The sequence below is a fragment of the Rattus norvegicus genome, chromosome 1, assembly GCF_021556685.1.
Source record: "Rattus norvegicus strain SHRSP/BbbUtx chromosome 1, alternate assembly SHRSP_T2T, whole genome shotgun sequence".
Taxonomy (NCBI): Eukaryota; Metazoa; Chordata; class Mammalia; order Rodentia; family Muridae; genus Rattus; species Rattus norvegicus.
Window position 1 is genome coordinate 259,282,681 of NC_141534.1, and position 11,498 is coordinate 259,294,178.

Below are 11,498 nucleotides of genomic sequence, written 5' to 3' on the forward strand. Positions count from 1 at the left end.
TACATACATGGATAGATGAATACATAGATATGTAAATAAATAAGTATAATCATTAAAAAAGTCATTGTAGAAGTTTATAAGAATCATAGCAAATCCAATTAAAGGCAGTGGGTGTACATGGAAAGTAGAATGACTGGGGCCAAAGATAAGGTAGAGGAAGGGTTGTCTACCCTGTATGAGGCCATGGTTCATTTCTAGCACACACACACACACACACACACACACACACACACACACACACAAAGTGATCAAGAATAGTCAAAGAAAATTTTTTTCTGAGAAATGAGGAAAAAAGTTAGAGGGCAGCTTTGATAAGAATAGCCACATAAGCTAACTGTGGTGACCTGTTTATTAATTTCAGTCTTAAGTAGGCAGAATATTAGAGTCTAGGAATTTGAGACCCACCTGGGCAGCAAGCATTACAGCAAACAACCCTGTCTCCAAACGGAACAGAAAAGGGACCGTCTCAAGACTTTACCCACTGAAGGGTGTGTGCCACTGTCTTTGGACCTTTGAACACTATTGGGACCCTTAAATGTGGAGGTGTCTTGGTCTGGAAAGATGACTCCAACAGTTAAGAGCACTTGCTGCTCTTGCAGAGAGGCCCTGCAGGAGCCCCTCTTCCAAGCACCCAAATAGCTGCTCACAACCATCTGGAACCATCATTTCAGATGCCCTCTTTTGTCCTCTCTGGGCACCAGGGATACACGTGATAAACATACATTTATGCAAGCAAAACATGCCTACACATGAAAACGAAAAAGTAAAAATAAACTATTTTTTAATTGGAGCCAAGCGGTAAAGGCAGATGCCTTTAATCCCAGCACTCTGAGGGAAAGGCAGGCGAATCTCTGAGTTTGAGATCCGCCTGGTCTACAGAGTGAGTTCCTAACTTAGGGCCTAACAGAGAAACCGTCTTGAAAAAACAAACAAACAAACAAACAAAAAACAAGCAAACAAAAAAAGTTGTAGAGGTTCCCGGAAGTTGGACTAACACATTTTTTTTTTCATTATGAGATAACCCAGAAACCCATGGGGATTGAGGGGAACATGTTATGGTTTGAATATGGAAATTCAGGCTGGAGAGATGGCTCAGTGGTTAAGAGCATTGACTGCTCTTTCAGAGGTCCTGAGTTCAAATCCCAGCAACCATATGGTGGCTCACAACCATCTGTAATGAGATCTGATGCCCTCTTCTGGTGTGTCTAAAGACAGCTACAGTGTACTTATATATAATAAAAAAAAATCTTGAATATGGAAATTCCCTCCACAGGTTTGTGTTTGAACACTTCGCCCCGACTGGTGGTCCTGTTTGGGAGTCACGAAACCTCTGGCTTGTGAGGTTCAAACCCCTGGCACTACAGAGATGCCCCAACATACACTATAGAAATCTTTTGAGGCCATCAGCCAAAGTAAATCCCTTCTTCCTCAGAGAGAGAGAGAGAGAGAGAGAGAGAGAGAGAGAGCGCCCAAACAAATTAATAAAACATAAAAATTGTCACATAGATTAACTGGAATAGAATTGAGAAGCCAGAAAAAACCAAAAACCCTCACATTTAAGTCATGTGACCCTTAGCAAGGGTGCCAAGAGAATTCAAAGAAGGAAAGAAGCCTTTTCTTTCTTTTCAGTTTTTATGACATTTATTGATAACTCTGCTTATACGTGGGTAGGGGAAAACCAGGAAGGTAAAAAGGACGTGATTAGGTTGGTTCTCCCTGTCCCTGCTGCGAGTCCCAGCTGCGAGTCTCAGGTTATCAGGCTTGGCAGCAGGGCCTTCATGTTTTAAGCCATTTCAGTAGCACTGCCTTTTAAGGTTCTGTTTGTTTGAGGCAGGGTTTCTCTGTGTAGCCCTGGCTCTCCTGGAACTTGCTCTGCAGACCAGGGTAGCATCAAATTCAGAGACCCGCCTGCCTCTGAATGCTGGGGTTAAAGTCATGTGCCACCACACATGAAAACCGGAAGCTGTTTTGTTTTTCTGAGCCAAGGCTAACCCGGAAGTCACTGTGTGGCATCAAAACCAGTAATCCTTTGCCTCGGCCTCTCAAACGTTAGGATCACAGCATAAACTGCCTTGCCACCCATGTCTCTAAAATGTCAAATGACAAGAGAAAATACAGCCTGGAAAAAAAAAAATAGCCCTTGGAGTTGGGGATTTAGCTCAGTGGTAGAGCGCTTGCCTAGCAAAGGCAAGGCCCTGGGTTCAGTCCCCAGATCCGAAAAAAAGAAAAAGAAAAAAGAAAAAAAGAAAAAAATAGCTCTTTTATACTGATAAATACCATAAAGAAAAAACGATACTGTCGGATACCCTCCATTGATCATCAAATATTCCATAAACCTTTCTACCTGACACATCATTTGAATAAGCCCAAAACGGGAGGGAAAATCCAGAAAGAAATGAGAATGTATATAGGGCCTGAGTCCTGGTAAGAGTGGTATCTCAAAGCACTAAAGCTGGCACAGGCTTTTCAAAGTACGTGCAGAGGGAAAATGGTTAGTCATCTAGGGAGAAAAGTTAAAATGGCAGGGGAAGCTGCCTATTCTTTACAATCTTCAAGGAAATCTAAAACTATGATTGACCCTTGGTCAAACCCTGGAATTGTGGTCATTAGTGTTTATCTTCTGTCAATGATTGCTGGTTCCGATGTGTGTGCCTGGGGCAATGAACCATGCTGTGCCTGTTTGTCTCATCTCGTTGTACAAAAGGCTGGATTTATGACGTGTGTGTGTGTGTGTGTGTGTGTGTGTGTGTGTGTGTGTGTGTGTGCGCGCGCGCACATGCGCGAGAAAGAGAGAGAGAGGGAGAGAGAGAGGGAGAGAGAGAGGGAGAGAGAGAGGGAGAGAGAGAGAGAGAGAGAGAGAGAGAGTGAGTTTGGTTTGGGGGTGTTTTTTTTGTTGTTGTTGTTGGGTTTTTTTTTTTTTTTTGTTTGTTTGGTTGGTTTTTGAGACCAGGACTCGCTATGCAGCCTTGGCTGGCCTAGAACTTACTATGTAGACCAGGCTGGCCTCAAACTCAGAGATTTCATCTGTGTCTGCTGCTCAAGTATTAAAAGAATTTACTATAACTAGTTCGGACCTGCTACTGATTCTTGGATGTGTTTTCAGAGGATGACCAGGCGTTTGAAGTAGGAGGGAGGGGGGCTTCTGGAATACTCTTTTCATCATCGTCATCATCATCATATTTGTGTGCGTGCACGTGCGTGTGTAGGTACATTTACTACAGAGTGTGTGGAGGCGAGAGGACAATTTTATTGTTAGTTCTCGTCTTCCCCTCCATGTGGGTCCCAGGACTCAAACTCAGACCATCAGGCTTGTATCTGATGGCAAAGCACCTTTTCCTGCTAAGCCGTCCTGCCGGGCCTCTTAAACACTTAAAAGCAAAACAAAACCCAGACTTAATTCACTTTATTTTTCTTGTATTAAAACCCCTCATGTGGTAACCAGAGCTGAGACTCTGCTATGGATTTTCACAAGATAATCAGTGAATTCCTGATAAAGAGATTTGATGAACACAAGTCTCTTTCCAGAGGTGGGGGTGGGTTGTCAGGTAGTTGTGGGTCTTGAAAATGGGGTCAAAGGTGGCCTTGGCAAAGTCACCCCAAGGGGCAGTGCAGCCCTGGCTGATGTGTAGCAATCCTTCCTCAATACCAGTCATCATCAGTAACTTCTTGAGCACAGGGGCAGAGATGGATACCAGCACCTCTTGGGGCAGGGACGAGACACACCAGCACAGAGCTACAGGGGGTGGGGGGCTGTCACCTGGCAAGGAACAAGGTGGGGCTTGCCAGTCTTGTTCCCCCAGTAGCCTCTCCCAACAGGAACAGGGCCAATGAAAGCTTGGCCAGTATGATGGTCTCTCGGATCGCAGAGGTCACCTCCTTGGAACACTTAACTCAAAGAGCAACATGGCCATTGTAGTCTCCAATAGGGACAAAGCCTTGAACCTGGTCTCCATGCCAACCCAGGTCTGCTTGGCACCAGCATGATCTTTAGAACTCATCCTTTAGGGGAAAAGTCGATAATCTCAGATTCCCTAATGGGCAGGGAGAATATGTAGATGTCCTCCATGTTAATCGTGATTGTCATGTGACCAGACAGCCCAGCTCTCACTCCTGTCTTCCGCTATACCTCTGTGAGCCCTGCAGCCTCGACCAAGAGTTCATCCTCTAAGACACTTTCCTCCCAAAGAAGAAGCCCTTAAAATAATTCAGGTGTATCAGCCCTGGCTGTCCCCAGGTAAGCCTGGAACTTGCTGTGTAGACCATATGTGGCCCCAAACCCACAGAAATCTGTTTGTATCTGTGACAGAGTGCTGGGATTAAAGGCATGTGTCACCATGCCTGGACTGTAATTGTATATTTTATTTCTTTTCTACTTGCTCTCCTTATGCGTCATATCTGTGTGTCATACATATTTTGTTGTTTCTTGAGCCAGGGTCCCACTGTGTAGCCCAGGCTGGGCTCAAACTTGCAGCAATTCTCCTGCCTCTGCCCCCCAACTGCTAGAGTTACAGGTGTGCAATACCTGACTGGCTTCATGCACTTCTTATAAAATGGATTATAATTTGTTAGTGTATAAAGCTAGGTTATTAGTATAGGATATAGGTAGTTTATGGCTGAGCAGAACACACTCTAACCCTAGAGGTGCTGGTTAGAATTTTATTTATTTTTGGTCACCTTGACAAAAGCCAGGGTCATCTGGGAAGAAGAAACTTGAACTGAGAAAACGGCTCTCTTAAATTGACCCGCAGGGGTTTTCTCAATGACTGACTGACGTGGGAGGACCTCATCTACTATGGGCAGTGACACCCTTGGTTCTGAGTTTTATATGGAAGCAGACTGAGGACTGGAGAGATTGCTCAGTGGCTAAAAGCACTGACTCCTCTTTCAGAGGTCCCAAGTTCAATTCCAGCAACCACATGGTGGCTCACAACCATCTGCAGTGGGGTTTGATGCTCACTTCTGGTGTGTCTGGAGACAACTACAGTGTACTCATATACATAGAATAAATAAGTCAAAAAAAAAAAGAAAAAGGAAAGGAAGAGGAGGAGGAAGAGGAGGAAGAGGAGGAGGAAGAGGAGGAAGAGGAGGAGGAAGAGGAAGAAGAAGAGGAGGAGGAGGAAGAGGAGGAGGAGGAAGAAGAAGAAGAAGAAGAAGAAGAAGAAGAAGAAGAAGAAGAAGAAGAAGAAGAAGAAGAAGAAGAAGAAGAAGAAGAAGAAGAAGACTGAACCCAGGTGGCGGTGTCACACACCTTTAATTCCAGCATGGCATCTACTTCAGCTCCTGCTTCCAGGTTCCTGCTTTGAGTTCCTACCCCGACTTCCCTCCAAGATGGACTAAAAACTATACATTGAAATAAATCTTTTCCTCCCCAAGTTTCTTTTGGTCGTGGTGTTTGATCACTGAACCAGACAGATGTTAGCACAAGGACTGAAGATGGCCAATGACCACAGCAGCCATTGGAAAGGAGACTTAGGGTACATATGAATGCCATGGAGGCGTTATACCATTTCTTTTTATGGAATTTATTTTTATTATCCTAACTTATGTGTATGCGCATGTATCTGCATGTGAGTATGTGCATGTGGTCACAGGTACTCTAGAAGGCAAGAGGCCTTGGATTCCCTAGAACTATGATTACAGACAGTTGCCAGCTGCCCAACGTTGGTCCTGGGAACCAAGCTTAGGTCCTCTGGAAGAGCAGTAAATGATCTCAACTGATGAGCGACATCTCTCTAGCTCCCAGGGACTTGTTTTTATTTTTTTTTATTTTTTTATTTTTTGGTCCAGGTGGTTGTCAGGCCTTTTGGATTGACTCTCACAGGAGCAGACAGGGCCACTTTGTTTCTTCTTTCTTTGTAGTATTAGAGATCAGCTCAGCTCCATGAACATTGGGAGAGCATGGCACCACTGGGCAGCACGCATCACTGCATTATAGCTTGTCTCTGCTACTTTGTGGGCTCCTCTCTCTTCCACCCTTTGGAACCCCTAACACTAGATAAGAAAGGAGGGGAAAGGATGGGGAAGAAAGGAAAAAGATCTCTGTAAAGAGTCAGGGGTGGGGAAGGGAGCAACGTGATGGTTAGACTACTTTCTGGTGATTAGGGGCATCATCAAAGTCCTTGGGGCAAGTCTGATAGTCACCGTAAGGATATTTAATTTCTTCTTGTTGCTTCTTTGCCCAGAGCTAATTAACAAGCTTTGACCAACAACAGCCAACCAACAACACACCATCTACAACTCCCAACACACTGCTTCTCATGGCCCTAGCGTTTATATACTCTCTAAAAAGGCCTTGTGATTCCAAACATCATACAGCTGCTGGCAAAATCACACCTCTGGTAGAGAACCAGGCAAATCATAATAACCTGTAGTGGACAATCTGAAGCAACCCCATATCCCACATCTGGGATTAAAATAAAAACATATTCTTATATTTTTGTGTTTTTTTAGAGAAACCAAAATTCTCACTACATTATATCATTCAAAACTTGGGGATAAAGAGTACTATGAAAAGGATCTCTCTGAAAGTCTGAAAAGATGTTCAAATTCTCTAACTCTGAGAAAAATGTAAATTAGAATGAATACTGAGTAGCTGATGGAATGTCTTACCTTACATGTTAATCCTTCTAGTCTCCAGTTTGATCCTCAGGACCCACATAGTAGAAGGAGAGAACTGGTGTCCCCAAATTGTCCTCTAACATTCGGATGGATAAGTGCTGGAGTACCCTGTATTTACACAAACACACACACACACACACACACACACACACACACACACACACAAGCAAAGGCATGTAACTTAGACACTGAGACTCAGTGGTGATCAAAATAGTAATACATCTCATCCTGCTTTCCTGCTTTTTTTTTTTTAAGATTTACTTACTTCATGTACATATGTACACTGTCGCTGTCTTCAGACACACCAGAAGAGGGCATCAGATCCCATTACAGATGGTTGTGAGCCACCATGTGGTTGCTAGGAATTGAACTCAGGACCCCTGGAAGAGCAGTCAGTGCTCTTAATTACTGGGCCATCACTCCAGCCCCCTCATCCTGTTTTTACAATGGAGTTCAGATAAAAACTCTAGAACCATAAAGACTTCTGAGGTCTCTAGGAAGTAAAAAGTAACAGCCAGCTGCCAGAGGATGCTAGACCTCAGAGTTTTTTGCTGTTGGGGTTTTGTTCTGTTTTACTTTTGAGACAGCCTCTCACCATATAGCCCCTGGTTGTCCTGGAACTTGCTCTCTAGAGCAAGGCTAGCCTCAAACTCCCAGAGATCCAGCTGCTTCCAGAGTGCTGAGATGAAAAGGATGTGTCACCACACCTGGCTAGGATTCATAGTTTTGTTTGTTTGTTTCTTGTCTTGTTGTTGTAATTGTTTGAGTCAGAGTCTCAAATAGCCCAGGATGGCCTCTGACTCCTTATGTAGCCCAGGATAACCTTAAGCTTCTTTTTCCACTCTGCTGAGATTTCGAGAATGTACCACCATGTCTACTAAGGAGCTCAGGGTCTGACACATTTAAGCATTATTGAGTTTCCCCTTTGATACCCCTGGGCCTGGACTCAAAACAAGCGACAGCCTAGACTGTGTGCCATAGTAGACAAAAAGAACTCTAAGAACTCAGAAGTTAAGAGCACTTGTTACTCTTCCTTAGACCCGAGTTTGGTTCCCAGCACATAGAGAGGTGAATGACTCCAGGTTCAGGCAACCCAATGCTCAAGTTCGGGCTCCAAAGGCATCAGATCTATATTCAGGCAAAACACTTAAATATCACAATAACCATTCTGTCAACTGCATACAAGTCCTCAGGGAAGTGGGGATAATGATCCTCCCCCCTATACCTACCTCCCATGGGTATTCATATTGCTGTGAATTTGAGTGGATTATCCATTTCATGCCTAGCAATCTGCATAGCCCCTTCTTGAGCTAAAGACTAATGAGGGGGTGGGAGCCACCACAGCAGTTCTAGCTTGATTACTCAATGTCCTGCAACAAAGGCACATGGAGTCTTCAGTGACAGGATTTTACCTTGAGTTCTGGCCGGCAGTCAACTGGAGTAACAATTGCCATTGCCAGTATCTTTTTTTTTTGATGGAGTTTCAACATCTTTACTCTTCCTGGGTCTGTTCTGGCTTCTCTCAGCCTATGCACCACCAGGTCCCCAGTTTTTACCAGTTAGCAAGGTAAAGGTGGTTTTAAATGGAGAATGTGCTCAGCAAAAGTTACAATGTAGCTGGAAACAAATATCATAGTAACCATGTGTGGGGACTGCCTGCACCACACTCACATCTTTAGGGGGTACAGACATGGGAAGAACTGTAAAAACAGCAACATCCTGTGTGCAACCCGTTTGTTTTTAGATCGATTGGCCGATTGATTGATTGATTATGTATACAGAATATTATGTGTACTGCATGTATGCTTGCAGGCCAGAACAGGGTACAAGATCTCATTATAGATAGTTTTGAGCCACCATGTGTTTGCTGGGAATTGGACCTCTGGAAGAACAGCCAGTGCTCTTGTCCTCTCTCCAGACGTCTCTCCAGCTGAGCCCCCAACCCCTGTGTATGTATGACAGGTACTCAAAGTGGCAGGGCTGTGGATCTAAGGAAGCCATGTAGTGCTGGAGGAAATTCTTCCCTGCCTTTCCCATCTACTTCTGGGACTATGTCTAGAGATGAACTTTTCAGGAAGGTTTTCTGAATCGCACAATATCTTTCTTAATGTGCAGGTTCAGATGAGTGAATGCTTGTGTGTTCATGGGGAGATGGCAACTGAGGTCATGGGACTCAAAAAGGAACACTAGAGAATCATCCAAAGAAACTGAAAATTCAGGGAGAAATATAATGAAATACAGATAGAAGTTCAACTCCAAATGAACTGGATGCTGAGGCCAGACCGTTGACTATTTCGTGGGTTTTTTCTTTTTCTACCCTTCTCCGCCCTTTTTCTTCTACCCTTTCAACTACAACACTGGATAGGAGAGGAAAAAGGGTAGAGGGGATAGGGGGCGTCATTATCCTTAGACTTCCTGCTGATTAGGTGCTTCAAGTTCCTTGGGGACCAGTTTGATCTTCCCTGTCAGGATATCTAATTTCTTTCTTCTTTATGCATGACTACTTAGCAAATCACATAAAAAGGGGGTGGGGGTAGGGGTGGGGTGAAGCTGGAGAGTTGGCTCAGCGGTTAATAGCACTGACTCCTCTTCCAGAGGACCTGAGTTCAATTCCCAGCAACCATGTAGTGGCTCACAAGCATCTGTAATGGGATCCAATGCCCTCTTCTGGTGTGTCTGAAGACAGCGACAGTGTACTCACATAAACAATAAAAATAAAAATAAAACCAAACCACACACAGTCACCAGCAATCACCAACCCACCAAAAGCCACACCACTAGCTTTTATAGAACCTATGAAGAGTTCCCAGAATTCCAAACATCACACAATTACAGAAACTATTTGCAGCTGGCAAAATCACACCCCTGTTAGAGCACGAGGCAAATCATAGTCAGCTGCTGTGGCCAATCTGAGGCAGTCCCATATCTCACACCTGGGGTTAAAACAAAAACACATTCTTATACTATTTCTGTGTTTTTAAAGAAACCAGAGTTTTTACTACAAGATACAACAGAATAAGTTCATCAGTTAGAAAAATATTTAATAAGATCACCTGTAACAAGCCCTCATGAAACTCAGCTTGTAGACAGTACTACCTACCAAAATGAAAACAAAGATCTAATCCACTAAAGTCTATAGTTCTGGGACAGTCTAAATGTACCAACTTTGTATTTTGGCTTCAAGCAGTTCAACTTCTGGCTAACTGTTCTTGGTAACTGAAATATATCAGGCCAGGATACTCTCTCTCTCTCTCTCTCTCTCTCTCTCTCTCTCTCTCTCTCTCTTTCTCTCTCTCTTTCTCTCTCTCTCTCTCGCGCGCGCGCGTGTGTGTGTGTGTGTGTGTGTGTGTGTGTGTAAAAGGCATCTCTCTTGCATCTATACCACCTCACAGTAGAGTGTTGGGGCCAGCTCTCCCATGTGCCGCTGTCATTGAGTAGCAGGGATAGCTCTACACAGTCCTTGGACATCAACATAGTCCCAGGCAGCAGCCCAGACCAAAGACAGCATGGCTTTTGGTGGGAATATGACCCACAGACATCCACACAGAACCCTCCACCCTGCTACTTCATGGTCATGGATGGATCCAGACATGGCCTCAGTGGCAGCATGGGCCAGGACTTCACCATGCCTCAGGTGGCAGGGCAGGCTACTCTCACACCAGACTGTTCCTTCCCAGTTCCTCCTCTCTTCTTAGTGCTTAATCCATTCCACTCCTCTTTCTCCCTCATCTCTCCTCTGTTCTGCTTCTCACCTGATGAGTGTGGCCCACACATTGTGGCAGTGGGCTCCAACCCTCTTTTTTTTTAAATTATTTATTTTATGTGCATCGGTGTTATACCTCTGAGTACGTCTCTGAGGGTGTCACAGCTCCTCGAATTAGAGTTACAGCCAGTTGTGAGCTGCCAAATGGGTACTGGGAGTTGAATCTGGGTCCGCTGGAAGAGTAGCTAGCGCTCTTAACCACCAAGCCATCTCTCTAGTCCCCAAACCCATATTAAAGAGAACAGTTCATATAGGCTGAGAGGGGCAGTTTACATCTGTAATAGTTCTAAGCACTTGTGAGGTAGGAAGATGGTCAAACGCAGACCAGCTTAGGCTGCTAAAAAAGAAAAAAAAACCCCACAAAACAAAACACCAAAACTGTTCGTAATGTTAATCAGGGTCTTGCTACCTTGGCAACACTAACAGTTTGGGTTGACTATAACTTTAGGCTATGAAAAAAAAAACCCTGTTGCACGCACAATCAAATATCTACAGCAATAAGATCATTTAGTTGGGTTACAGGAATAATAAGTAACGAAGAATCAAATCAAAATACTATGAAAAATACAATGATTGAAGAAAATAAACTCAATAAATGTAGCAATATAGGTGTAGGCTAAAACTGTATTACTGCACTGAATATTGACTGTATTATTGAAAAAAAATCAGATAGAGGGGAAAAAGCTGGTAGAGGAACTCTCTAAGCAAGTGTAAACTGCCAACGGACCTCGAAGACAAAACCATCCATTGACACTTTCCTAGAAGGGGGGACAGGAGAAAAGAAGTAATAGTTGTTGTAGTCATGCTTACTAAGTATGAAGACCTACAGGAAAAAAAAATGTCAGAATGAAACATGAAAAGAAAGAAAATCAGAAGGGCAATAGCTAGAGAGAAGGAGTGGGTGCCCTACACAGATCCAGACTGACAGCAGACTCCAAATGAGGAGGATGCTGGGAGCAGGGAGCAGAAAGGAAGAAGACAGAAACAAGATAATAAAAGGCGTCTCCTGGGCACCCAGTGAGTTTTTCTTTCTTTCTTTTTAAAAAAGATTTATTTTCTTATTTATTATATATAAGTACACTGTAGCTGTCTTCAGACACACCAGTAAGAGGGCATT